This window comes from Tenrec ecaudatus, chromosome 4 (genome assembly GCF_050624435.1).
Source record: "Tenrec ecaudatus isolate mTenEca1 chromosome 4, mTenEca1.hap1, whole genome shotgun sequence".
Classification (NCBI taxonomy): Eukaryota; Metazoa; Chordata; class Mammalia; order Afrosoricida; family Tenrecidae; genus Tenrec; species Tenrec ecaudatus.
The window spans coordinates 183,020,187-183,047,425 of NC_134533.1; positions in this window are offsets into that span (position 1 = coordinate 183,020,187).

The following is a 27,239-nucleotide window of genomic DNA, read 5'->3' on the forward strand; positions in this document are numbered from 1 at the left end:
CCATTTTACAGAGGTGGAAACTGAGGCTGGGATGGGCAGCAAGGGGGCCAGAATTAGAAATAAAGATGTATCCTCTGGGCATCTCTACATTTAAGAGGCAATGACCTTACCAAGGACACCCTCGGTGACACAAATGATTAAGTGCACGGCTACTAATCAGGAAGGAGAGGAGTCTCTTCCGAAAGATCACAGCCATTGACATGCATATAGAAGGCCCTTCTCTTCTGAACACATGGGCTTGCCGTGAGTCAAAATCAACATGACAGCAACTGTTCTTGTTTGCTTGCTTGTTTCGGAACACCATTAGAAAGGTAATAGGATGGAGAAAGCACCGTTTCCCAAACCAGCTTTTAGAAAAAGCCCTACATGTAGATGACAGGGTTGCTTTGATAAGCTGTTTAAGGAAGGAAGGGCAAGAAAGAGGGGTGAGATTCCCCCAGGAGTTTGCAATCGATAGTAGGTAAGCCACCTTCTGCAGACAGTGGCAGTTCCATGGGAGGATTCTCACCTTTCATTCAAGAGACCTGGGTTCAACTCCTGGCTAAAGAGTCCCATGCGCAGTCACCGCCACCTAACAGTGGAGGTTTTGAGTTGCTGTGATATTAAACAGGTTTCCACAGAGCTTCCAGACTAAGATGGATTAGGAAGAAAGAACTAGCAACCCGCTTCTGAAAATCTGCCAATAAAAACCTTCCACTATCGTGACCCCTGTCCTGCATGTCACTGCAGGCTAGACTGGAGCATGCACACAGGTACAGATAAGAGATAAGAACTCACAACATACAGAATCCAGGAAATGAAATGGGAGTAGTGATACCAGGAAGGCAGGGGGAAGGTGGGGAAGAAGGGGAAGAAAGGGGAACCGATTGACACATGACCACACACACACACACACACACACACACACGGGGATGAACAACAGATACCCTGCAGGAAGGTAGACAGCAGTTGGTATAAGATAAGAGAATAATTATAATTTATCTAGGGGTCAAAAGGGGGGAGGGGGACAGGTGGAAGAGGAAGTGATACCAAGGGCTCAAATAGAAAGCAAATGTTTAGAAAATGATGATGGCAACATATGTACAAATATGCTTGATACAATTGATGTATGGATTGTTATAAGAGCTGTGAGTGCCCCCAATAAAATGATCTTTTAATAAAAGCAAACAAACAAAACCCTATGGATCACAACACTCTGACCTGCAACAGTCCTGGGAAAGGTGCTAGACCGGGCAGTATTTTGTTCTGTTGTCCTTGGGTCCCTATGCATTGGGAGCTGACTTGAAGACAGCTACAAACAAGGCTGCTTTTAAAGAAAGCTAAAGAGAGAAGAACACTGGCTACTGGCCCCAGTAAGGTTTGCAAATTTGAGGGCAAAGCCAAGTTGTTGTGGAAAGTTGAGCAAAACTAATCTTCATCCTGGCCCCCTAATCACATTGCTTTTTAGCCTCTGCTCTAAATAGCAAATAGCAACAATGATCTTCTCTCATTGACAGATTCTCTTTTTTGAGACAGCCTCTCAGTTTTGACAGCGATAAAATTATAGAAGCTGGAAATGAGAATTTAAAAAACACTCTGCCATAAGTCAATGCCGACTCATAAGGGCCCCTATAGGACAGGGTAGAACTGCCCCTGTGAGTTTCGGAGACTGTAACTTTTTACAGGAGTAGAAAGCACTGGTTCTTTCTGGAGAAGTGGCTGCTGATTTCGAACTACTCACCTTGTGGTTAGCAGCCCAAAACAGAGCCACTATGCCACCAGAGCTCCCTAGGAACTGGCAAGCATAACAAACAATGACTGACTTAGTTGACCCAAGGAAGCTGGATATGAATCAGCAGACATCTTGAGAACACTACAGCATGCAAAATAAAAATCTAAGTAAGAAACTGAAAAATATATTTTTAATCATGAATATTCTCTGAAAGAAAAACCAAGTGCATAAATGAAATAGAAAACAGAATGTGGTTCAAAAGACAGAAAATAAACATCCAAAACTAGAAATTAACATCTCAATAGATGAACTACTTACTATATAGTTTTGGGGAAATCCCTAAAAATATAGAACAAAAAGACTAAATACAGGCATTTAAAAATTATAATAACAGAGAAGAGCTTTGCAAACTGGAGAGCACCCAGAAGATACAATATCCAAATAAGATAAATTCTAGAAAGAACAGAAAATAATCGATGAAATAACTAAATTCCCTAGAATTAAAGAAGTCTCGTTGAGGCTCACTGCAATAGATGGAAGGGAAAAAATCATCACCAAGAAAAAGACCAAGACTTAGAACAGCTTCATATTTCTCAATAAAATGGTGACTACTAAAAAAAAGTAGAGAAATGTCTTTAAAATGCTGAAGGAAAATGGCTTCAAATTTCACCAGGATGAAATATTAATTAAATCCCAAGTAGACGAAAGACCATTTTAGATCTGCAAGGTTTTTTCTCCTATGTATTTCTATGTTGGGAATTAATTAGAGATAGTGGCACCAAAACTGGAGATTAAACCAAGAAAAGGACAGGGGACCCAACGCAAGACACCTAAACAGAAAAGTTGACCCACGCGACCAAGCCGAGACAGAAGACAGGACCATTGGCTAAAGTTTAGTTAGTGTTCCTACTCTTTCATTCTTCCTTCCTTCCTTCCTTCCTTCCTTCCTTCCTTCCTTCCTTCCTCCCTCCCTCCCTTCCTCCCTTTCTTCCTTCCTTTATTTCTATCAAATTACCAGGCACATAATTAATCACACAGTTCAAAGATTTGTCAGGAAAATGATCAGCCTCCTAAGCCATCTCCCTGTCCTTATGACTTCCTACTTCCCAGAAGTAGCCATTTTCACCTCTTTTTTTTTTTTTTTTGCCATTTCTTTTGTTGTTTGCCTTCACATCTCTAAATAACATATAGATAGCCGTAATTCTTAAATAAGCCCTTTCAGGCATTTCCTATGTATTCTCCATGCGCAGTTTCTTTCCTTTGGCCATCAGCATGCCCAGCCACTGCACACCTTACGCTTTCCCCCTCGTGTTCTCCCTTTGTGGGATGGCTCTGCTGATCCGGAAAGGTGGTTTGGGCTTTGACTGCCACACTACGATAAAGGCCTTTGTTTCCTCCCTCAAGAGATTTTTTTTTGAGTCGTGTGTGCATGTGCGCATGTGTGTGCATGTGTACGTGTGCGCACACACGTGCATCAGATCAGATGATTGAATCAATGGGTTTGAAATAAAGCAAAGACAGGAAAGCCGTGGGAATAAAAAAAATTCTATCATCAAGACAGGCACACAAACGTGTGAATAAGATTTTCAACAGAAACATAACAGAGACCATGTAGGATGTAGGGCAAGATAGAGAAAGTGATAATAAGTAGATTTATCAGCGCAGCACATGTGAGAAATAAAATTAAGTTCAAGATCAAAGAACACACTCAGCCTTCTTACTTTAGATACAAATTGGCAATTAGCCTCGCTCACCCTACACAGTGACCACAGAAGGGCCACGCATCCAAACAGGAAGCGTCAGTCGGCCTCCAAAATCAAAAAGACCCTGATGCAGACTTCTGCTCTGACCTGCCCTGTGCCCCTCTTGTGGGCACAGACCAGGGTAACCATGGGATTCTGGTGGGGACTGCTTGTCTTAAACCTCCTCTCTTTGATATGCGTTGATTGACCTAGAGGTGGACGTGCCACCCCAAACCACGTAGATTAGAATCCTTCCCTGGGATTAAAAACCTCTACATGTTACACAGGAAAGGTCTTTCTTCTTAATACTATGTACCACTTGAAAGTCAAAACTCCTGAAGTGTAATAAGGAAAAGTGGACGCTGAGGCCCCACTAACAGCCTTACCACAATTGCTTACTAAGACAAGGTAAGATGATATTGTCACTGGAATTTTCACAAAGAATAACTGGGAGACTTTCGGCAGTTATTTGCTTACTGTTTGTTCTTTTGCATGCAGATTTTTGACTGACAAATGAGGGAGCCAAAGAACAAACAAACAAAAGCAGAAAGGATGTTGGAAGGAAGGGAGCATGTAGGAAGTAGAAACAGTGAGCCTTGTTTGCATGTGTTTGGTTAAAGTGATTAGTTGACAGCTAGTTAAGAAGTTAGCATGGACATTTTGTTCTACAGTAAGCCTATTAGGGGTATCAAAGGGAACCATTTCCGGTGTTTATGGATAGTGGGGAGTATGTGAAATGGGTTATTGTGTCCTTCCCTGGTGATTTCACTTGCCGCGTTCTCATTTCTCAGCTCCATCAGTCATGCTTCCCGGTGGTTCAAAGTACTCGTTGATCAAAGTTTTACTAAGGAAACCTGGAGTGAGTGTTTTTCACCTGGAAAACAATACTCCTGAATGCCATGGACAGGAAGTGTCCCTCTCACTCTTGGGCATTCTACTGTCCATTAAGTCAGTGCAGGGAGCGCTGTAGGGGTGGCCTACTGACTTGTACACCAGGACACCAGGTGACTTGGAGGAATCTAGAAAGCTCCAGAACTAGTGAACCATGTAGACAGCCATTGATCATTTTTACTTCCTTTGTGTTTACATCTCAGAATGTCTAAGCGGGTCAACCCAGGAACTCTAGTCTACCAGCCAAAGGTAACCATTCTTGTGTTAGGCCCTAAAGGCACCTGCTCTTCCTAGTAGCAGTATTCCAGAGTGACTGTGTCAGATCTCTGCTTGGAACACCAGCATAGACTTCCCAGCCCTGGGAAACAATTCCTCAAACTTTGATGCTCTTAGTGTCTTTATCCAAGCAGAATCTTCAGACTGCTTCCAAAACCGCCTTTTGCTTGATTCTCAGGCCCAACCCCAGACCAATTCAACTCACGTCTTTGAAGGTAGGGCCCAGGCTTAGGCATATTTACAAGGTTCTAAAGTGATTCTAACGTTCATCTGAGGCGAAGGAAAAACAAAACAAAACAAGAAACAACCCTGGCAGCAAAACAATGAGCAGGCTTTTTGGTCAACATGTTATCATAATACACATCTTCTTGTTGCTTGTGAGATCTGTGCAGTAGAGGAGGCTACTTGGCCTTCTCTAACTGAGAAAAAGGTTAACAGTTGTTTATTTGCAGTTCAAATGATCTTTCAAAACCAAGGGTCCAGTTGGCAGTCCCTAGGTAACATTTCACTCTCCTGGTCTCTGGATCAAAAAAGCCCTATGACAGCTCTTGGACCGTCTCAGCTGCCCTGCGAACCTCTTCCATTTCCTGACACTTACCTTTCTCTCTTCACTCCTCATTGTCTTTTAATGCTTAGCCTTTCTGTGTGTCTTCCCAACCTCCCTCTGTCACCATACCTGCCCATCTCGTATCCCCTATAATTAAGTCCTAAGCCCCTCAGTCTTAAGTGTGCATCACAAACCAGTGACTTTTCTCCTCCCTTCCATTGCTGTTGGCCTGCATAACTCACGGGGCTCCTATCATCCGACCTTGAGCAAGTCCTTTCATTTCCAAGGTGGTTGCTTTATAAAATGAAAGATCTGGAGAACGTGATGCCTAAGGGCAGCAGTTCATGAACAACGTTTCTAATCGCAGCAACATCAGGACCTGGGCCTTTGGAAGGGGCCAAGAACTTGAAGCTGCTTCATCTTTCTCGGTATATCTTCAGTCTGTCGTTTCTCTCTCCATCTCTGCCACCACATGACTATCTTCTTGAGGCTGGACAATTGTAGTAGCTTCCTCATGAATGGCCCCATCTCAACTGTGACTTTGTCCAAACGATTAGGAGTAAACGGACATGGGGAACCTGAATATGTCGATGCTACTTCTGAAAAATTAAACCCTTAACCTGATTTTAGGTCTGCATAATATAACAAACAAAGCCTGGCGCAGTGGCTTTAGCAAAGGCCTCGGGCACAGGAACACATATGAGGAAGGTGCAGGATGAGGCAGTGGGTCACTCTGTTGTTAGGAGGTTGTTATAGGTCGGGACCAACTAGATGGCTTGTAACAACAACAACAACATATGACCCTTTTCCAGGGTTCAGGCTCATCTTATACCATGCTTCTTGTCCTACAGGCTCCAGTTCTGCTTTTAATCTTCCAAAATAAAAAAGCCACCTTGCCTTTGCACAAGCACTTCCTTTGGCTTCTAGCTTTCCATCTCTTTGCCTGGCTACTTTTCTCATTGTGACGATGTTGGCTAATACATTCCATATTCAAGTATGTTTTCTCTGACCTTCCAGATAAGCCAGATAGATTCCTACTTAATACTCCCCATACTTCACTTAGAGTCCTTATTACAGTGATTAATTATCAATGTAATCATATGTTCATTTGGTAGGCGAGTATTTCTCCTACTGTTTGCTCATCAAGACTTTGAACTGGTTCTAACCAGTCATCATGCAAGACACAGTGCAGTTGGAACAGCCTTGAAGTTGAGGATTCTGGAATACCCTGGATATTCCAGAAGAACTGGGATGAAACCATCATGAGTGGAAGCCCCGGGAGGGGAGACTCCAAAGAGGCATAGGAGCCTGATCATAAAATCGGACTGTTGTGAAGACTGTGAAGAGCAATATACATTCACAATATATGGTAGGGCACCCTCTTCGAGCCAGGCACTGTTGTTTCCAACTCTGTCAGTCAAGAAATTTTGTTACTGTGCAACTAATATGCTCCCTTGATTTCTTAAGAGGAAGAGGAAGTTTCCAGCAGGGAGTCGACCCTTAATTTTTCCCCATTCAGTTCCTACAAATTTGGGTCTGCCACTTCTCAGCCATGACTGAGGAAAGACTGGCCTGAAGATCTGCTGCTCACCAGTGATGCTCCACTGTCATCCATCGCAGTTTCTAACAGAGTGGCGGGTAGTCAAAACATGTGTTGTGAAAATGAGTGAAAGAGTGGAATTGGAAGGTGTACCGGCATCTTGCCTTTCTCTCTTGCTCTGTTGTCTCTAGGTGGAATCCTCAGCAACACCCAAGTATCAGCTATCTACTTTGACCAACTTCCTCCTAGTCCTTGCAAAACACACGCTTAGAAAAATATAGAGTAGATTAAAATAGACCCACCCATCAATAATTCCTGGAGGTCTATTGTTGCAGGTCGATTGATTTTTATATAATAAGGACTAAGGTTCGTGGTTAGCCTGGGCCCAAATAATGTGAATGTCTTACCAGAAGTTCAAGGCACAGCTTCTGATTGTAAAATCATGTTTTTGCTGGTCCTTGATCCTGTCAAACACACATTATCTTTCATATTACAGGGTTTCATCTACTGGGCCATCGTTAAGAGGTTACACATGACATTCTCTCTCCTCTTCCAGCCTACTAAAGAATTCATTCCCCAAACATTAGGAACCATTGCTCTGTTCCATGTGAGTGCTTAGTTCACTGTAGTCTCCTGCCAACTCAAGAGACATAATGACATGGCATCCGATGACTTTTATTAGTATCATAGAATCACAAAGTATTTGAGCCAGAGGCTCCCGCAAGTCTATCCAAATGGGCAAGAGATGATCTGTCCCCTTCAATGCCTTGTGTGATCAGCTCTGCTCTGGTCAAAAGGGTCAGAACATAAACCTGGCCTGGGTCCAATGTGAAGTGAGATAACACATATGAGTTATTACTCTTGGAAGTTCAGTGACATCCAAGCACCTCGTCCAGCTTTGTAGAAGTAGGCACCGTAGTGACTAAGGCTGCTAGGCTTGAAGTCAGGCAGAGGTGGGTTAGCACCTGTCTGTCCCTGTGAACTTGGGCAAGTGACATCCTTAAATTCATCACCTATAAAATGAGGAGAACAATGCCTAACTCCTGCAGGAAGACTCATCAGAGAATCTCTGGAGCAAAGGTGGGGGTCAGCAAGGAATAGCTTGGAAGCAGCAGAGATCCGGAGGATGATAGAAAGCCAAGGATTAAGAGAATAAATGTTTGTTTATTCGGTCAAAGCAATATAACAATACACTGTCTACTTCAAGGTAATAGTTCTGCCTTCAGTTTGCTCTGTCTCCATAGAATATGCTGACCCACTCCGTGCTTTGATCGACCCATCCTTTAAATCTTTCTTTCCTAAGATATTTGTAATACAAAGAACTTTTTAGAAGAATAGATAAGTAAAACCAAACATTAGTCCATCTAACTGTTCCTAGGATATTTTTCCTAGATAAGTGAGCCTGCCAACCCCTTGTTTCTCCTTTCTCTGGGAGTTTGAAAGGCTATAACAATCTCAGTCTCATTTATTCATTCAGCACAGTGTATTTTAAGCAAGGGTAATTTTGACCTCAGGGTACATTTACAATATCTGTTGACATGTGTGGTTGTCACAATTGGTGAAGATGCTAGTGGCATCTGACATATAGAAGCCAAAGGTGCTGTTAAGTCGGACGGTGCCCAGGACAGCCGCCCACAACAAAGGATCCCCTGGCCCCACATGTCAATATGCTGAGACTGAAGAACCCTGACTTGGAGTAGGGCGTTTGGCTTGTCAGAGTCAAGACAAACTTCACTTGAATTTGGTAGCTCAGCAGCCTCTCCTCCAAGACAAGCACCTCCCCTTAAACTTCCTTGGTCCCCCCACCCCACCCCACCCCGCCCTCTGACAAACAGCTGCTTCAAAATAGTAACATGCAAAGTCTACCTTCAACACGTGGAGTCAAGAAATTCAGAGCTAAGGTTTAAAAATTCGAGACTGGCACTCTGTTGTTAAAAAAAGACAACGCCTGAAGGTGCCAGGGTGTGAGTAGGAGACAAAGCGTCAAGCCAAGCTTTCCACTCCAACCTTGCGACTTTTGGCTTTTGTGGGTTTAAGTCAGATCCTCTCTGCGACCCTGGGCGGTACTTCTGTGGTTTCCTTCTGAGTTCTATAGAACTTGAAGAAACAAGCGTTGGCAATATTCAGAGCAGATCTCAAGAGATGGGACATGAGCTATAAATGGTGTGTGGAGTCTAGTTCTCGAAATAATATTCCTTAAAATAAAATCACTGAGGGGTGCACTGTATGTTCAAGACTCTTAACACTGGAAGCACAGCTATTGTTCCGTATCGCTTAATTGTTCAGCACATCCATAGTTATGTGGCGTCAACCTAGAGAGGCACAGCCCCAAAGCATGGCATTTAGAAGACACCCAAAGAGGATTTCAGCCCTACTTCTATTTATTTACATTTTGAGCAAACGTAAGCAGACCTTGGAAATATTATGGGTTAGGGTTACAGACGACCACAATAAGGCAAATATCACCATACAGCGAATCTCACAAATGTTCTGGTTTCCCAGTGATGTTTACGTTATACGGTGTGGTTCAAGTCCTCTTCATTTTTAGCAAGCAAGGTGGTACCATCTGCAATCCCCAGACTGTTAATAAGCTTTCCTCTGATCCTGAGACTACATGAGTCTTCCTATCATCCAATCTCTCAGATCATTTGCTCAGCATACAGTTTGAACACGAACACACCTTTCCTGGTTTTAAACCACTCACTCGATCCCCTTGTTCTGTGCAAACGGCTGGTGTGTATACAGGTTATGCATGAGCACAGCAAAGTGTTCTGGAAGTCCCCATTCTCCACAAGGTCACCCAGAGTTTGTGTTATACACATGGTCAAATGTCTGCCTGCTCGGTAAACACAAGTAAAAATCTTTCTAGTGTGCTCCGCTTTCAGCCAAGATCCATCTGACATTACCAGTGATATCCTGTATTCCACATTCTCTTCTGAATCTGGCTTGACTTTCTGCTGATTTTCTACTGAGGAAGTGCTGCAACCATATTTTAATTATCTTCAGCAAAATGTTACTTGCATATGATATTGTTCTCTAATTTCCACACTCCAGTGGATCACCTTTCTTTGGAACCGGCAAAAATGTGAACCTCTTCTGTCGATTATAGTTGTGTCTCAAAATTCATAGCGTGAATGAACAAGTACTTGCAAGATTGCATCCGTTTGTTGAAATATTTACATGAGTATGCTATCAATTCTTGGAGCAATCCCTTTGGTGTAGCGTGGACTTCTTTCAATACCATCAGTTCTTGACCATGTGCTACCTCCTGAAATGTTTGAACATTAACCAGGTATTTTTGGAACAGTGGATCTCTATATTCCTTCTATCACCTTTTGATGTTTCCTGCATCGTTCAGTATTTCACCCATAGAATCTTTCAGTTTTTCAACTCAAGGCTTGAGATTTTCCTTCAGTCGTTCAGCTTAAGATATGCTGAGCTTATTTTTCCCGTTTGGTTTTCTAACTTCAGTTGTTCTTTGACATTTCTCTTCAGTTCTTATACTCCATCATTTCTTCCAGTTGCTTCAGCTTTTCTAAGTTCAAGAGCAAGTTGAGAGCCTTTGATAACATCTACTTTGGTCTTTTCTTTCTTTTATTTTTAGTGACCTCTTGCTTTATTTATATATCATGTCCCAAAATCATCCCACAGCATCTCTGGGAGTTGGTCATTAGTGTTCAATACGTTTCTGGATAATCTTTAAATTTAGATAGTCTCTAAATTCATATAGGGTACATAAAAAATCATGCTTTAGCTCTTATAGCTTTGTCTTGATTTTCTTTAGTTTCAACCTGAAATTGCACCTGGTCAGTTGGTAGTCTTATCCACATTGGACCCCTGACCTTGTTTTGACCGTTGATATCAAACCTCTCCAGAGTATCTGTACACCTATGTTGTCAATTTGATTCCTGTGTATTATATCTTAAGAAGGCCATACAGATACTCTCAAAACTCCCTGACATCCAGTCGATGCTGTGCCGTGGTGACCCAGAGGACAGAGTAAAACTGCCCCTGTTAGCTTCTGAGACAATAAGTCTTTGTGGGAATATAGAAAAGCCCACCTCTCTCCTGACCATGTGTGTGTTCGTCTGGGTAGATTAAAGACACAAATTCGGAGACACTCATATGTGTATAATAAAGAGCTTTATATACCTGAGCAGCTGAATGTTACAAAAACATCCCAGCCCAGTCCAAATCAAGGCCAAAAGTCCGATATTAGCCCCTAAATCCAATATCAATCTATAAAATCCTCTTTAGACTCATAAAGAACATGCAATGATGCTGACTGCAGGAAGATCACAGGCCAGTCAGTGGGTGGGAAGTCTTGTGGATCCAGTGACACTGTAAGCATCTCAGGACCAGGAGAGGTCGTCACGTGGCTCCTCCAGCTCTGAGGCTCTGGCTGCCATCAGCCTGTCTCCATTTGGCCTGTCAACAAGAATGTCTCTGAGGGGCTGAGCATGTGTCTGGCCTCCATTGAGGTATTTATCTCCTTTGCACCTCCAAATGAGGTTATCAAGCTATGGTCTGATTGACAGACTAAACTCCACCTCTTCACTCTAAGTTTCAAATTGACAACAGATTATGTAACTACCACAATATATACAGTCATCACTTATGTTATTGATAAAAGATATTTGCAACAAATAAGTCATTGGTTTTGCAAAATTCTATCATGAAATCTCCAAATGTCATTTCTATCATCAAATCTATAGTGTCTACCAAATCTTCCTCTTTGTTATCAACTTTTACATACCAATCACCAGTGGACCATAATAATCAATGTACCATGTGAATGCAAGTTTAACCAATTTTAGGCTTCAGAAGTTGGTAAATATCTTCATTTCTTCATCATTGGCTTCAGTCATGTGTGTGTGAATTTTAAGTTAGCGACACAGTCTTCCTTGTAGGCATATGAATATTATCATGTCATAGGCAGACCTTGAAATGTTTTATTTTCAGATGAATATGATGTCATACCTCTTAAACTTGTCATCCCAGCATAATAAGCCTTATTATTATTTACTTCAAACAGGCCAACACCAGTCTACTTTAGGTGTGCCTCGGAGCAGTGGTAGCACACTGGGTCATGCCTTCAGCTAATATCACAAGGTTCAAAACTACTGACCAGTTTGAAGCCATTCCACAGTTGAATGATGTTTACTATTCCATAAAGATTTACAGTCTCAGAAACCCACACAGGCCGTTCTGTTCTATCCTACATGGTCACTGTGAGTCAAAATATACTGGATCGAAGTGAGTTTTGAGTTTGAATATATCAATACCTAGAATATCAATCTTTATGCATTCTCTATGTTTTGCTGATGACTTGCAATTTTTCAACAGTCATACATTGTACAGTCCATGTTGTGATTATTAATGGATATAAGCAGCTGGGATTTTTTCTTTCTTAGTCTGAGTGGGTCCATATTAGCACATAAAGCTCCTGAAAACTTTGCTGCAGTCATACCATTAGGTTCAACTTGACTTTGAAGAGGCAGCTCTTCCCAGCTTTATTTAGAGGCCCTTCCAGCTCAAGAGGCTCACTGGGGGCCTATATAAGACAATTTTCCTGCTGCTACTCACAGGATTTTCCATGACTAATTTTTAAGCGACCCACCCGTTCCTTCTTCCTACTCTATCTCCTTCTAGAAGCTTTGCTGAAACCTTGATGATTTGTAAATATAGGTGGCAAAGCTTCCAGCGTCATAGCAATATACAAGCCATCCCCATAGGAATATATAAATATATATACTTCATATATATATATATATATATATATATATATATACACATACATACATATACACCACTGCCAAATGTGCCTTAAAAGAAAGGCTTGACAATCTACTTCTGAATGTTTACTGCCCTGACAAACCTACTCTGTGACATGACCTTGCCATTAGGCAGAGTTGACTTGGTGGCAACTAACAGAAAATAATGAAAAAGTTGGAGGGTTAAATCCAACCAATGGCACCACCAAAGAAAGGTCTGGTGATACCCTTCCTTAAGATTGCAGCCATTTAAAACCCTCGGAGTGCAGTTCTCCTGTGAAACGCAGAGGGCTGCTACTCAGTTGGAATTAACCAGATGACAATGGGTTTTATATGTGTTTTTTAATGAGACAGAAAGAAGGGCTAGAAGAGCAAAAGTGGAAAGTCGTGAGCATATTCAGGGAGTCTCCGGTTTTCAAAACTGGATAAACTAGAGCATATGGATGAAGGAGCCCTGGTGGCACGATCAATTAGCAATGGACTACTAACTACAAGGTTGGTGGTTTAAAACCACTAACCACTGCTCTAAGACTCACTGCAATCAAGGTGATTCCAACTCATAGCGACCCTATAGGACAGAGTAGAACTGCCCCCATGGGTTCCTGATACTGTAATTCTACAAGAGTAGAAAACCTCATCTTTCTCCCACAAAGCGGCTGATGATTTTAAACTGCTGACCTTGTGGTGAGCTGCCCAACTTGTAACCCACTGTGCTGCCAGGGCTTCTGCTGGGGAGAGAGATCTGCAAAGCCTCAGAAACACTACACAGTAATGATATGAATCAGAATTAACTCATTGGCAGTGGTTTGGGGTTTATATCATCTGTAAAAGGATGTAGTCAAAATGGAACAGTCTGAAGCTGTATTAGTTGGCTCTCATGACAACAGTGATGTAAACTAACTCAGAGTCCAGTGCCTACACATCAAGAAGCATTTATTCTCGTCCTTATGAGGCTGCAGATCAGCTGAGGCTTGTTTGAGATACCATGGGCTTGGCTGGGTATCTGTGAGGCCACTAATTGGCTGGGTTGGCAGCTTGGATCTAGGCTGCGAATTGACCTCAGGTTTTCTTCAGGTGTGTGCACGCTAGAGCCTCGGGTAAGGTAAAGGGGAATCAAGGATATGTTCTTCTAGTGACAAATGCTAGACATAAGAACTGAGCCAAACCATAAAAAACCATATGGGGCATCTGCTCATACTCCAATGCCAAAGTATATTAAAAAGGATAGCAAAATACTCTTCATCCATCAGGACATAGCAAAGTTACATACCAAAAGGGTATAAACTTATAATCCTATTACAAAGGAGTGAAGAATTGGGATCAGCAAACCAATCAATCACAAATCCCTACGAGTAGAGATCTTGAATATAGAAGCAACTGAATGATTTTTGATATTGGCCTTGAGGCCCACTCCTAGTGACCCTACAAAACCGAGTAGGTCACACACATACACACCCATGTCCTCAGGCATATCTAGGTGCTGGCAACTATGGCATGCACCCTGGGTGCCATTTTAGTGGAGAGGCGCAGTGCCAGTGGGCAATTTCTGTTCACCATTGTGGATTACATTGCCAGCTATGAAAGAGAATTCTGCAATTTAAAATGAATTGCTAATGAAAAATATGTCCACATAGCAAAAGACAAAATAGGTGACTAGGACCTTCTGAAAAAAAGAAGTTGGGTGCATTAAACGCTTTTGCCATAAGAGGAAAAAGAGAACGCACAGACTAGGAAGAAAATGTCGACAAGGGCATCGCAGACAAGGGACTGATGTTGAAAATCTATAGAACAGTTCAGCACCCCAACGAGAAAAAGACCAGGGACTCAGTTTAAAAATGGTCAGAGGACATGAACAGACAGCTCACTAAAAGAATTATATTGGTTTGCCAAGAAATACGTGAAGAAAATGTTCACAATCACATCCAAGAGATGCAAACCAATATAATGGTGAGATACCACCTCACCCCAGAATTGATGACAAAGTTCAAAAGGGCAGAAAGCAAAAGAAAGAAAAAAATGCTGAAGAGGATACGAAGAGACTGGCATCCCCATACACTGCTGTTGGGGTTGTAACACTCTGCAACCACTGTGAGAAGCAGGATGGCACACTTCCTGTGAGCAGAAATGCCCAGCAACCACTCTGCTCAGTAGACATCCGCCGGAAATAAGGAGCAGGGCACGGCCTGCCATCTGCACATCCATGCTCCCTGCAGCACTGTTTACAATAGCAACAAAAAAAACAACAACCCAAGACAAACAAGAACCCCAAATTCATTGCTATCCACACTGCTTGCTGTAGTTATGTCTCTTCCCGTGTGGCTTCCCAGGCTATAATATTAAGAGTGCCTATTATCAGGTCTTTGTCCTCTGGAGCAGCTGTTGGGTTCACAGGACCGACCTGTCAGCTAGCAGTAGACCTTTCACCATGGCACTAACAGGGCTCTTTGAGAAGAACCGATACCATTGGTAGACTAGAGGTCAAAGGATCTTGTAACTGAGAAACTGAAGACCAGAGAGAGGCCTGTGGGCATGGCTGAGAAAAGGCGATACCAACCAAAGGGCTGTTATCCTGAGCATCTCTGATCCTGAATTATAACCTTTTAACTTTCCTAATAAGCCCACAATTGTGGGTATTGTCTGTTTGTTTGGTGTGGCTTTTGCAATGCAGCAAAGAAGTAGAAGGTACTGTGGGAGGGACGGTGGTGTCAGAATTAGAAAAGAAAGCTGGAAGGTAGAGGCATGTCTGACCCTTGCCTCAGAGAAGTCAGCTTTAGGCTGATGTTGAGTTCGTGTCTCCTCACCCTTTGGAAAGTCAGCAAGAGTCAGGCATCACCCACATGCCATTCTGCCAACATATATGCATGGATGCAGGAGAGCATACCCGGGGAACATTCTGAAAACTTCTTTGCCATTACCCAACACCTTGAGGGCAAGAATCACTGAATTTGGAAGCTTATGACCACAGTCTCAGGGAACATGTAGAGCAGTGGTTCTCAACCTTCCTAATGTCATGACCCTTTAATACAGTTTCTCATGTTGTGATGACCCCCAACCATAAAATTATTTTCATTGCTTCATAGCTGTCATTTTACTACTGTTATGAATCAGGCGATCCCTGTGAAATGGTTGTTTGACCCCCAAAGGGGTCACGACTCACAGGTTGAGAACCGCTGCTCTAGATAAATTGGCTTAGCATAGTTCACAAAGGAAATGTTCTATGTCCTACTGTGATACGTAAGAACTGGGGTCTTAACAACATGCATGCAGCTGTAAAGGATGCAACTATGGGTCTATGTCTAGGAAAGACTAGGAGAGCAAGGACTAGGAGAGAAATTTTCAAAACTCATTGCCATCAAGTTGATTCCAACTCATTGTGATCCTTGAGGAAAGAGTAGAACTTCCTGTTGGGTTCCAAGACTGAAAATCTTTAAAATAATAGAAAACTTTCTCTTTTTCTCGTGGAGTTGCTGGTGGTTTCCAAAGGCTGACCTGGCAGTTACAGGCACAGTGAGTAACCCACTCACCAAATCAAAGATACAAGAAAGCCATTAGTCCAAAAGATTAATGGACCTGACCACAACCTTCACTAGCTAAGAAAAACTAGATGGTTGCCAAAGATGACTACTGACCACTCAGATGAGTATCACAGAAGAAAGTCCTAGACAGAATGGGAAGAAAACAAACAAAATAAAATGTAAAACAGAATTCAAAATCATAAAAATGACCAGACTTACTAGTCTAACAGAGACTGATGGGATCTTCAAAGATTCTGCCCTTAGACATCCATCAAGCCTGGAACTGAATCCACCCTGGAGATCAACTTTCAGCCAAGCAATAGACAGGCCTAGGTAGCAAACAATAACACCAGGGAGAAGCATGCTTTTTAGAACAAGCAACCATACAAGACCGAAGGGCATCATAGGGCCCAAAACAGAGCTCAGAAGGCAAGAAGGAAACAGGAAACTGAAAGGAGGAAGTGGAAAGAGTGCGGTTCCATTATGGGGTAAGTAATGCTGCTTTGGACTTCCCCCTAGCCTATCAGCCTGTGAAGTCCAAATAAAAAGAGAGAATTGCCCGTGGAAATAAACATGCCACCTCGCTTCAAATATCCTTCAACAGAGGCTCCAATCTGAGCAGCCATCCCCTGGCTACCTCCCTGAAGCTTCTCCCAGACCCTGAACAAGGTCTAATGGCACAAGGTCACTGAGGGCCTCTCGGTGCCTGCCCAGTCAAATTATTATCTCCGAGTCACTATTGACCTCACCACAGCCACCACTTGGCAGTTTGGGGTAGGAAGCTTTCCCACTTTGAAAGATTCTCAGTCTCCAGGCAAATTATCAGCCCCACAGTGATTTCAGCTCCTTTCATTGCTTCACAAATGTTGGCAAATCATTGATTTGTGTTGACTTTCTGCTTGGAACAGAAGACAGAAAAGTGGGGAAGGCTTATTAAATATCCCTTTAATTACTCTACCAAAAAAAAAAAAAACCAAAACCAACTGGTTCTAAATCCAGAACTGTTACTTAAATTTTCCCCTCTAAAGAGGGTTCCAGATTTTGGTTTGTTTGCTTGTTTTTTAGTTAAAGGAGAAGAAATTCAGGATCCTGGAAGAGAATGTTTCGGACACAATATTGAAAGTGTTATCTCTCCATTTAAGTGAAAGCTATACAAATGCAAATAAAAGAGTTCCTGCTACTATAAAAAATAAAAATAAACACAGCGCCTACTCATAGCGATCTTGTATAGGGCTTCAGAGATTGTAACTCTCTACCAGAGCAAACAGCGCCGTCTTTCTCCCCTGGAGGGGCTGGTGGGTTTGAACCACTGGCTTTGGGGTTAGCACCCTGATGCCTAATCCACAGCACCTTCAGGACTCCCACCTGATTGCTATAGGAAAGGAAAACAGAGGGACATTTTTATGTTCTTCCTGAGAATTCTTGAAGCTTCCACTGTGTTGTCCTTGAAGAAGTCTACCCCTGTGAGATAGTTAAAGTTTATTATGCCAACCTGGCCGATAAACACATGTGGGGTTCATTGAAGGGTGGAGAGATAAATGGCTCGGTGAGCCTCGCCTTTCTAGTTTCTCTGGTCTCTTGCTTTCTGATGTCGGACCAGGGTACAGCTGCCTTAACCAGTTCCTTGCTTCAACTAGCAAGCTCACTTCCTGCAAGACATCCTTGAGGAGAAGCCACATAGACCTACCCTGATGCAGCCCTTGGTGCTGGAGCAGCTGCATGGAGAGCCCTGCCAGCGCTGAGATGCTTACATGTTCACTGATTCAGCTTTCCTCCTACAGTCGGCATCATTGCGTGTGTTTTGTGAGATGGAGGAGGACTTTGTAGATCGGTGTCAGACATATGGGCTAATGTTGGACTTATGGGCTTGGGCAGCACTGGGTTGGGATGCTTTCTTAATGTACACTTACCCTTTATATAAAACTCTCTCTTATACATATGAGTTTCTGTGGATTTGTTTCCCTAGTTTACCCAGACTAACACACCCTGTCTTAAGCAGACAAGCAGATACCAAAAGTCAATCTTACCCAGACAACATCTGACAGGTAGCCCACCAGCACCTTTTTTCCCTTGTTAATTTCTTTTTATTGGGAGTTAGTAAATATATCATATTATTCCATAGTTCGATGACATCAAGCAGTACTGTACAACTGCTCCCATAATCCATTTCCAAACATTCTTTTCCATCTTGGACTCCTTGACATTGGTTCCCTTGTACTACCCCCCTTCCCCCCACTGTACCCCCCTCAGTAACCCTTACTCTACTTGCTATTGCTATAGGTTCATCAGTCCTGGGTTTCCTATGCTGAAAACAGAAAAACATATAACACAAATTCAAGACGGTGACCCCCAATGACATAACACATCTGAGATAAGCTCCAAGAAGAACAAACAAACAAAACCAGATCAGGCCTGATGTGCCTCAGAGGGGGATAACCTGACAGAGTTCTAACCGTTCAACTCAAGTTTTTCCCTTTGATCTTCCGTAGTCATTTCTCCAGTGCACGCTGGTGACCACTTTCCTCCCTTCCCTCCCTTAGGGACAGAGGGAAATCGCCAGAGGCGTGTTTCCTATGCAGATGCCACAAATGAATCTTGGGCTCCCTGTCACCCAGAGCCTTCTGCAAACCGGGTTCTCACAGTTTAGGTTCTCATACTACGCCCTCCTTCGACTTCTGATGACATGGTTGACAATCCGTCGGTGGCTGGGGTGGTGTGCTTCTTCCATGTGGACTTAGTTGACATCCCGCCTAGCAGGCGGCACCCAGCGTTTCTGACAACCACAAACCTCACTTAGTTCCAAAGCAAGTTTTTTGTTTTTCTAATATACTGCCAATTTAAAAGGTGACTTTTTAAAATGTTGGTTCTTTTTAAAAATAATCTTCTTGCCCTTTGTGAAAGAAAGCTGGGTGGGGCCGGTAAAGATGGGAGTTTGTTTGTCATTTTTGAAAGTGATCTCACTTTGCTACCAAGAAAGTCAATAAAGTATTTGATTAGAGACGGACGCCACTTTAGCTCAGGGTTGCCTTGGAGAGAGAGCCCATAACAATATGGGAAGCATATGCAGGTAGAGAAATGACTCATGAAATGGAAAACTAGTGGTTGTGAAGTCAACTTGGATGAATGGAGACGCTCTATGTGCCAGAGCCGAACTGTGCTCTGCAGACTTTTCACTGGCTGCGTTTTCAGACAGAGATTGGCAGACCAATCTTCGGATGCATCTCTGTGTATACTAGAAAGTCTAGCCTTTCTGCGACCTGTTCACACCACTCAAACTCAAAAACTCAGTGCCATTGAATCGAGGTCTACTCACACTGACCCCTAGGGCAGGGTAGAACTGCCCCTGTGTGTCGCCCAGCCCATAACTCTTTATGGGGCTTGCCCAGACTTGCTCACTGGGGCAACTGGTGGATTTCATCGGCTGGCCTTGCAGATCGTACCCCAAAGCATGTCAACTATGCACTAGGGCTCCTCTCACACCATTCAAGGACTCCTGAATTTGAAAATGTGATGGTAAAAGTGTCAGTGTGGTCATAATGGCATTTCCAAGAATGACTTATGGGATGGTGCGGTGGATTTTAATAAGCAATCCACTCTGATGGGAGAGTCCAGACTAGTTCAGGCGAGGCCTTCATCCTCCTTGTGCCTCAGTCCCTACCGTGTCAAACATGGGTAGTAATGATTACCCTCTTCATTTCACAATGTTAAATTTGAATTTTCCAAATGTGTTTTTTAAGCTGTGCAGTGTACTAACAAAAACCATTCTTCTGTAACACTATTAAAAATTGCCTCAGAACACTCGGTTCCATGTAAAATTATAATAATTGACATCATGTACTTTGTTCAGAAAATGTAATTTAGTTGACAAAATTTGGTAGAAAGAACAGTAGCCTTCGAGTTAGAGCACCTCGGTTTAGGTATATGTTTTTCCACGTGTGTCACTAAGGGAACTACTTCCCCACTTTGGCTGAAAATGAAACCAGTGCATCCTCTATCAGCCTTTTACGATGTTGTGACAGAAAAGCCTGGAGGGGGAGACTCTGGAAAGGATCAAGTTCCATAAGAGTGCCAGGCATGTGCATGATTACCTTTATGTTGTGAACATCAATACCTGTGAAGCTGGCTGGCCAAATGGTTACTAAAATGCTAACCAGAAGCACCAATACTGTAACACTGTTACTAATAGTAGAATGGAAAACATTCAGTACATCGGATCTTATAAAATAGAAATGCTGCTGGTGTAGGGGTTATGGGATGGGCTGCTACCTGCAAAGTCAGTGGTTCAAAACCACCAGCCACTGTGTGGGAGAAAGATGAGGCTTTCTATTCTCATTACAATCTCAGAAATCACAGGGACAGTTCTACCCTGTCCCATAGGGTCACTTTGAGTTTGGTTTTTGAATCCTATAAAATGTTATTCTCAGAAGATAAGGTAACACATGCTGACTGACACCTTCTCCCCACTCCTCTCTTTACCAGCATCTACTAAGAAGCTCTGATGGGTTGCCTGTCGGGCACTTTGAGGACGGGTGAGGCTTTCTTCTCTCATAAAATGTTGCAGTCTCAGAAACCCAGGAGGCCAGTTCCATTCTTTAAGGTCACTATGAGTTGGAATCAACTCAATGGCAGTGAGTTTGAGTTCAACTGATGCGTAAACAAGATTCCTTAAAATCCCTTCCCTGCACACTCAGGGAGGTGCTCACCGAGGGGCAGTCACTATGCAACAACATCTACAGACAGCCTTTTCCTCTCCCCTCCTGTTGCTGGCCACCATCACACCCCCTGGGCACTTCTGTTGAGTACAGTGGGTCCTCTGGCCACAGTTCTGGGTAGCACTGCCCCATCTGGGGAACCATCTGTTCACTGAGTTTGAGTTTTCTGCTGCTACTCATGGACTGGCTTTTAGGATCCAGAGTTCTGGATGTCATGTTGTGAATTGGGATGGGATTCAGTCTCTCGCTTTTATGTTTATATATTTACTTTTATAAACAATTTTATTGAGACATAGTCAAAATAGCATACAATTCGCTGTTTCACTCATATCAAGAAGAATTTTACAATGAGTACCGTCATCAGTTTTAGAACATTTTCCTCTTTCTTTTGTTCCTTGTTATTAGCTCTCCATTCCCCCCAGCCCCCTCTGCTAGCCACCAAAGGAACCATTAATCCAGTTACTGTCACTACGGATTCCCCCATCCTGGAATTCATACACTGAAAAACATAAAAAACAAAGAATCAAAAAGCTGATAACAATAACAAAATAAAATAGAGGGGGAAAGACAGTTGAAAAGAAAAGAGAAAATAATAAAAACTAGAACAACTGTAAAATGGGTCAAAAGGGAGACCAAAGGATAAGGTGTGAGATTTTTCACCTGCCTGCGCTTGTCATACTCCACTTCCAGAGCGCTCTGTCTGATAGCGTGGCTATTCACATCCCTGGTCGATGTTCAGAGGGGATTCGCTGAAATACAGAACCCACATTTATTTCCTTTTCATTTTTTTAGGTTGATGTAATTTTTAAATGGGTCAAAAATGGATAGTCTCTCATTTGTAGATGTCACCCAAGGAGTAGAACTTGCAGAAATCCACCCTAATAGAATCTTGATTACATGAGTCTTTCTAATTCCTTGTGACTAAGTTTATACTGAGACACAGCTGAAGCAGGATGTCTTACACTAGTCTCAGGATGATGTGCCCAGAAAACTAAGATTCTGCTGCCCTGCAGAGATCTCTCTGTTCTAACAGAAAAAGGCTGACTCATCAAAGAGGTCAAGGCAGCCTAAAGGAAACTCGCTTCAAGTTTTCGGAGGACATTATTGCACTAAGACTTCATTCCATCTCTGTAGTTCCTCTGAGGTAAAGTCTTATATTTTATCCTCTCTGTTTTAGTTCTGCTTTGGAAAGCTAGCACTAAATCTCCACTGGTTCTATAAAGCAAACCATGACAGACAGCCAAAGTGTGAAAGTCAAAACCATGTGAAAAACTGCCTCAAAAGATGAGAAGCCCCTAGAGGGGGGAAATACGTGGGCTGCTAGTGGGAGTTTCTCACAACTGAGTTTTTTACACAGGCTCTTGCAAAGGGAAAAGGTTAAGAGGGGGTACAGTGTAGAGATCTAACTAAGATCTCTTGACAATGTTTTAGACGTTAGATTGTTATTAATCTATGGAAATATCACTTGCAAATACTTAAAAATCCCCTCAAAAATAACCTCTAATTCAATCTTGTCAGAAAGCATGACATACAAAACAAACAAAATAGTCAGTGGCATTAAGAAAAGAGAGAGGGCCTTTATGGTCTGAACAGTAGCAAGAAAGAAAAGGATAAAGATGTTTGAACAGAAGAGAGAAGGAAGTGGAGTGAATTTTGTCTCTCATATGTCCACTATGTTGTAGAGCTCAAAAACCATGAGGGAGCACACCCAAAAAACTGGTGCTCATTTGTGTTTTTGATGTAAGGGGGATAGCACATTTAGACTTTGTTCCACCAGGTCATATTGCTAACCAAGCTTTGTATTTAGAGGCTCTGAACAGATGGCACAACAATGTGTAACAAACAGTCCTGAATTGTGGCAGACAGGGGACTGGTTGTGCCACTATGAAAATGCACCTGCTCACACAGCCATCGCGGTGCACTAGTTTTTTGGGGGAAAAAATAAGAAAAGAAAAACCTACAGCATGCCTCTTTTGCCCCAAGCGCCTTACTCAACTGGCCTTGCTCTGTGCGACTTCTTTTTGTTTCCATGAATGCAGAGAAGCATGAAAGGACAGAGATTTGACAACATGGAAGAGGTGAGGAAAAAATGAGGGAGGTGCTGTCTTCCATCCAAACAGACGAATTTGAAAAATGTTTCCAAGAATAGAATCGCAGATTTGACAAATTAATTAAGTGAAATGGAGAGTGCTTTCAAGGTGATAAGGTGGTTTTGTAAAAAAAAAAAAAAAAAGTTTGTTTTTAACAAAGCTTCCAAAAACTCTGGTTTTGAGGGGTATGCCCTCATATGTAGTCCTGAACCACCATTTATTGGGTACCCCAAGGCAAGAGGTATGAGTCAAAGTCCACAGGCCACCAGGTCAATGCCCTTAGCATAGCAGACATCTGTGTTTTCACACACTGTGAAAGTTCAGCCTACACCTGAGTTTGAGGCAGAACTCCTTTCACTTAGTGGGAAGACATGATATTTTTAATCACCTCATGTGGATACAAAAGCTGGATGAGGAGTCAAGAAGACAAAAAAAATGGGTGCTTCTGAATTATGAGACTGGAAAATAATATTAAATGTACCCTGGGTTCTAGGAAGAATGAACAAACTTGTGTTGAAAAGAGAACAACCTGAATGTTCCCTAAACGTAAAGCTGGCAAGTCTTCAGCTTACACACTTTACATGCGTTGTCAAGAAAGACCATCCCCAAAGAAGGATCACACTGGATAAGGAAAGAGTGAGTGCAGAGGAGGGAGACTCAGTGAGATGGACTGACACCCAAAATGGGGTGAAGCATGGCCATGACTCTGAGACTGGGATAGGGCTAGAGAGTGTTTGGTTCTGAGGTGCCTAGACCCATTATAAGTTAGATCCAACTTAACCACACCTGACAACTGTAGCACTATCCCTTCAGGTTCTATAATTTGTAAGGATGACTCTCAGAACTTTAAAAATCACTATATTTATGATTACACTTTTATTGTAGCTACAGAACAAACGTTAGAAACCACTGAAAGAAACAGGCCATGGGGCAAAGCCAGATCTAGGAGGGTCCCAAACAGAGTGCATGGATTGCATTCTCTGTACAGGATCAGGCTCTGTCACTCACCTAGGACACTGACATATGGCAAAACACGGAATATTGCCAACCTAAGCTTCAATGTGCAAAATTATTATTAGAGTTTCATTAGATAGGCGTGATTGATGGAATCATTAGGCACATGATTGGATTCATTCTTCAGCTTCCCTCCCCTCTCTGGAACTCAAAACTACAATTCTGTCATCACATGGCCAGTCTTGCTAGATCCCCTTCTGGGCCATGTTCTTGCAGAAGTTATTTAGGGACCTACCATGAGTCACCTCACTAATATAAATGACCAGATGTGGTCTAAAATTCCCATCATGACTATCAGGAATACTCCTATCACTTGAGAAATCCCAAGGACATAAAATTTACCTTCCAGGAACCTGGGACAATGTCCAGCCAAATTCTTTAGTACGCACATGGCAAGGATTATATTCCACAAACACATATGCTTAAGTATGCAAAAGGATGGACCACAAGGCTGTCCCTTCCAGCATTTCTTTTTTGATAGGCAAATATGACAAATAACTCAAATGCCCAATCTTTGGGGATGGGCTAAATCAGTGGTTCTCACCCTTCCTAATGCGCAACCCTTTCATACAGTTCCTCATGTTGTGGTGACCCCCAACCATAACATTATTTCATTGCTACTTCATAACTGTAATTTTGCTACTGTTATGAATCTGGCAACCCCTGTGAAAGGGTTGTTCGACCCCTAAAGGGGTCGCGACCCACAGGTTGAGAACTGGTGGGCTAAATAATCATGGTGCATCCATATGCAACAATCAAATAAGATGAAAAACAATTTTATAGAAAATCATAAAGCTACCGATCTGATAGAGACTAGAGAAACCCCAGCGACTATTGCCCAGAATCACCCTCCTAACTTGGAACTGAAAGTACTCCCAGCGGCCACTACTCAACCAAATAATAGACCGGCCTATTTTTTTTAAAAAATCAGCACCATTAAGGTGTTCCCTGTAGCAATCAACTCCTGAGGAAGGTGGTTCCCTGAGACCAAAAGGGTAACATTTGCCCAAAAACCAAAGATGGAAAGTCAAAGAGGGGCAGAAAAAGCAGACAAATAGAAATGGAGCATCTGGGATGGAAACATGGACTGTCCTGACACATTGTGGGTTTGTCGATTAGTGTCATGGAACAATCAGTTTGTGGACTAGTGAATGGAAAACTGATTTGCTATCTAAACTTTGACGTACAACCCCGTGAAAAGTTTTACAAGAGGGTCTTAAAGGCTTGAAGGTGAACAAGCGGCCATCGAGCTCAGAAGCAACAGAGCCCACATGGAGGAAGCACACCAGCCTGTGTGATCACGAGGGGTCGAAGGGATCAGGTATCAGACATCAAAGAACAAAAAATCATACCATTATGGGCTCACCTTCCCAATACAATCACTGAAGACAAAGCAGGTGCATAAGCAAAAGTGGTGACGAACGCTGATGGTGCCCAGCTATCAAAAGATATAGTGTCTGGGGTCTTAAAAGCTTGAAGGTAAACAAGCGGCCATCTAGCTCAGAAGCAACAAAGCCCACATGGAAGAAGCAAACCAGTCTGTGTGAGCACGAGGTATCAAAGGGTATTAGGCATCAAAGAACAAAAAAATCAAATCATTGTGAATGAGGGGGAGTGCAGATTGGGGACCCAAATCCCATCTTGAGGCATCTGGACATCCCTTACAGAAGGGTCTCGAAGGAGAGGCGCCAGTCAGAGTGCAGTGTAGCAACGATGAAATGTAGAAATTTCCTCTAGTTCTTAAATGCTTCTTCCCCCCACCCCCTACCCCCCACTATCATGATCCCAATTCTACCTTAAAAATCCAGCTTGACCAGAGGATGTACACTGGTACAGATAGGAACTGGAAACACAGGGAATCCAGGACAGATGATCCCTTCAGGACCAGTGGAGAGAGTGGCGATACCAGGAGAGTGGAGCAAGGGTGGGGTGGAAAGGGGAAACCAATTACAAGGATCTACATATAACTTCCTCACTGAGGGATGGGCAACAGAAAAGTGGTTGAAGGGAGACATCGAATGGTGTACGATATGACAAAATAATAATAATTTATAAATTATCAAGGATTCATGAGGGAGGGGGGAGTGGGGAGGAAGGGGAAAATGGGGAGCTGATATCAAGGGCTCAAGCAGAAAGCAAATGTTTTAAGAATGATGATGGCAACAAATGTACAAATGTGCTTGACACAATGGATGGATGTATGGATTGTGCTAAGAGTTGTACAAGCCCCCAATAAAATGATTTTTTTTAATAAAAGCTTTAGAAAGATGAGAAAGAATTTTCATGAGCAAATATGGAGAAAAGCTACGTTAATTGAAATTGATTTTATGATAGTCAAATTTGAAGGGAGAGTGAAAAAGGTGTGACCAGCATATAGTAGATAATCAATATTTACTGTATGATTAAATCTTGGATATATCAAAAAGCTTGATGAAGAATACCCAAGAACACTTTTCTGTCTCATTGTTAGGAGTCCTTGGTGGCACAAAGGGTTATGCATGCAGGTTCCAGCCAAACACTTGGCAGTTCGAATCTACTCAAAAGTGTCTGGCAACTTGCTTCCCAAAAGTCCCAGCCAGGAAACAACCTGTGGAACAATCTCTATTCCGCACACATGGGGTCCTCATGAGTCAAAATCGACTTGGTTTGGTGTTTTGTTTTTAAAATGTGATTGGTTTCATTTTTCACCAAGTATATGAGGGGACTGTCTTTTCAAATTGAAGGTCAAAAGGTGACTTCTCAAATCTCTTCCTGAATGGAGCCAACTCACTCACCAGGAATGTTATTTCTAGGACCTGCTAGACAATTACTAAGAAATGAAAAATTGAGTGATCTTTAGAGATTATGCCTAAAAATAGCAACATCTCTTTCGTGGTCTTGAAAGAACAACACTATCAGAAAACCCAGTTTACTTAATTTAACTCAGTGACCCAAAGCCTATCTGTCTGGAACATGTAAAGGATTCGGTAACAATGGCTTTATTACATCTGGGTGGTTGGTGGGACATGGTTCTTCTCAGTAGGTGGGGTGATCCTCCCTGGATGATGATAGAGACTCTGCCGTAGGTTGAGTTTAGGAAAAACAGATCCTGAGCTGAGAATACAGGTGCAAGTGATTTATTGGTGAAGGATTTTCAGGGGAGGGGGGGATAAAAGCACCAGGTAGCCAGGGGAGGGCGAGATGACAGAGGTTAGAACTGGAAAGGAAGCCAAGCAGTGGTGTGAGCACCCAAAGAAGGGAGCCTGAGGACCAATGGTTTATATGTGAAACCTCAGAATTACACCTGCCCAAGGCAGGAAAGGGTGCATTTCCATAGACCCATTTCACTCAGCCTGTGGCTGCAGAAGGAAGAAGTTCTGAATCTCCTTGGTGAAGATAAAGGGGTTCTAGTAATCTGAAGGCAGCCTCTTGAAGAGCTGAAGGCTGC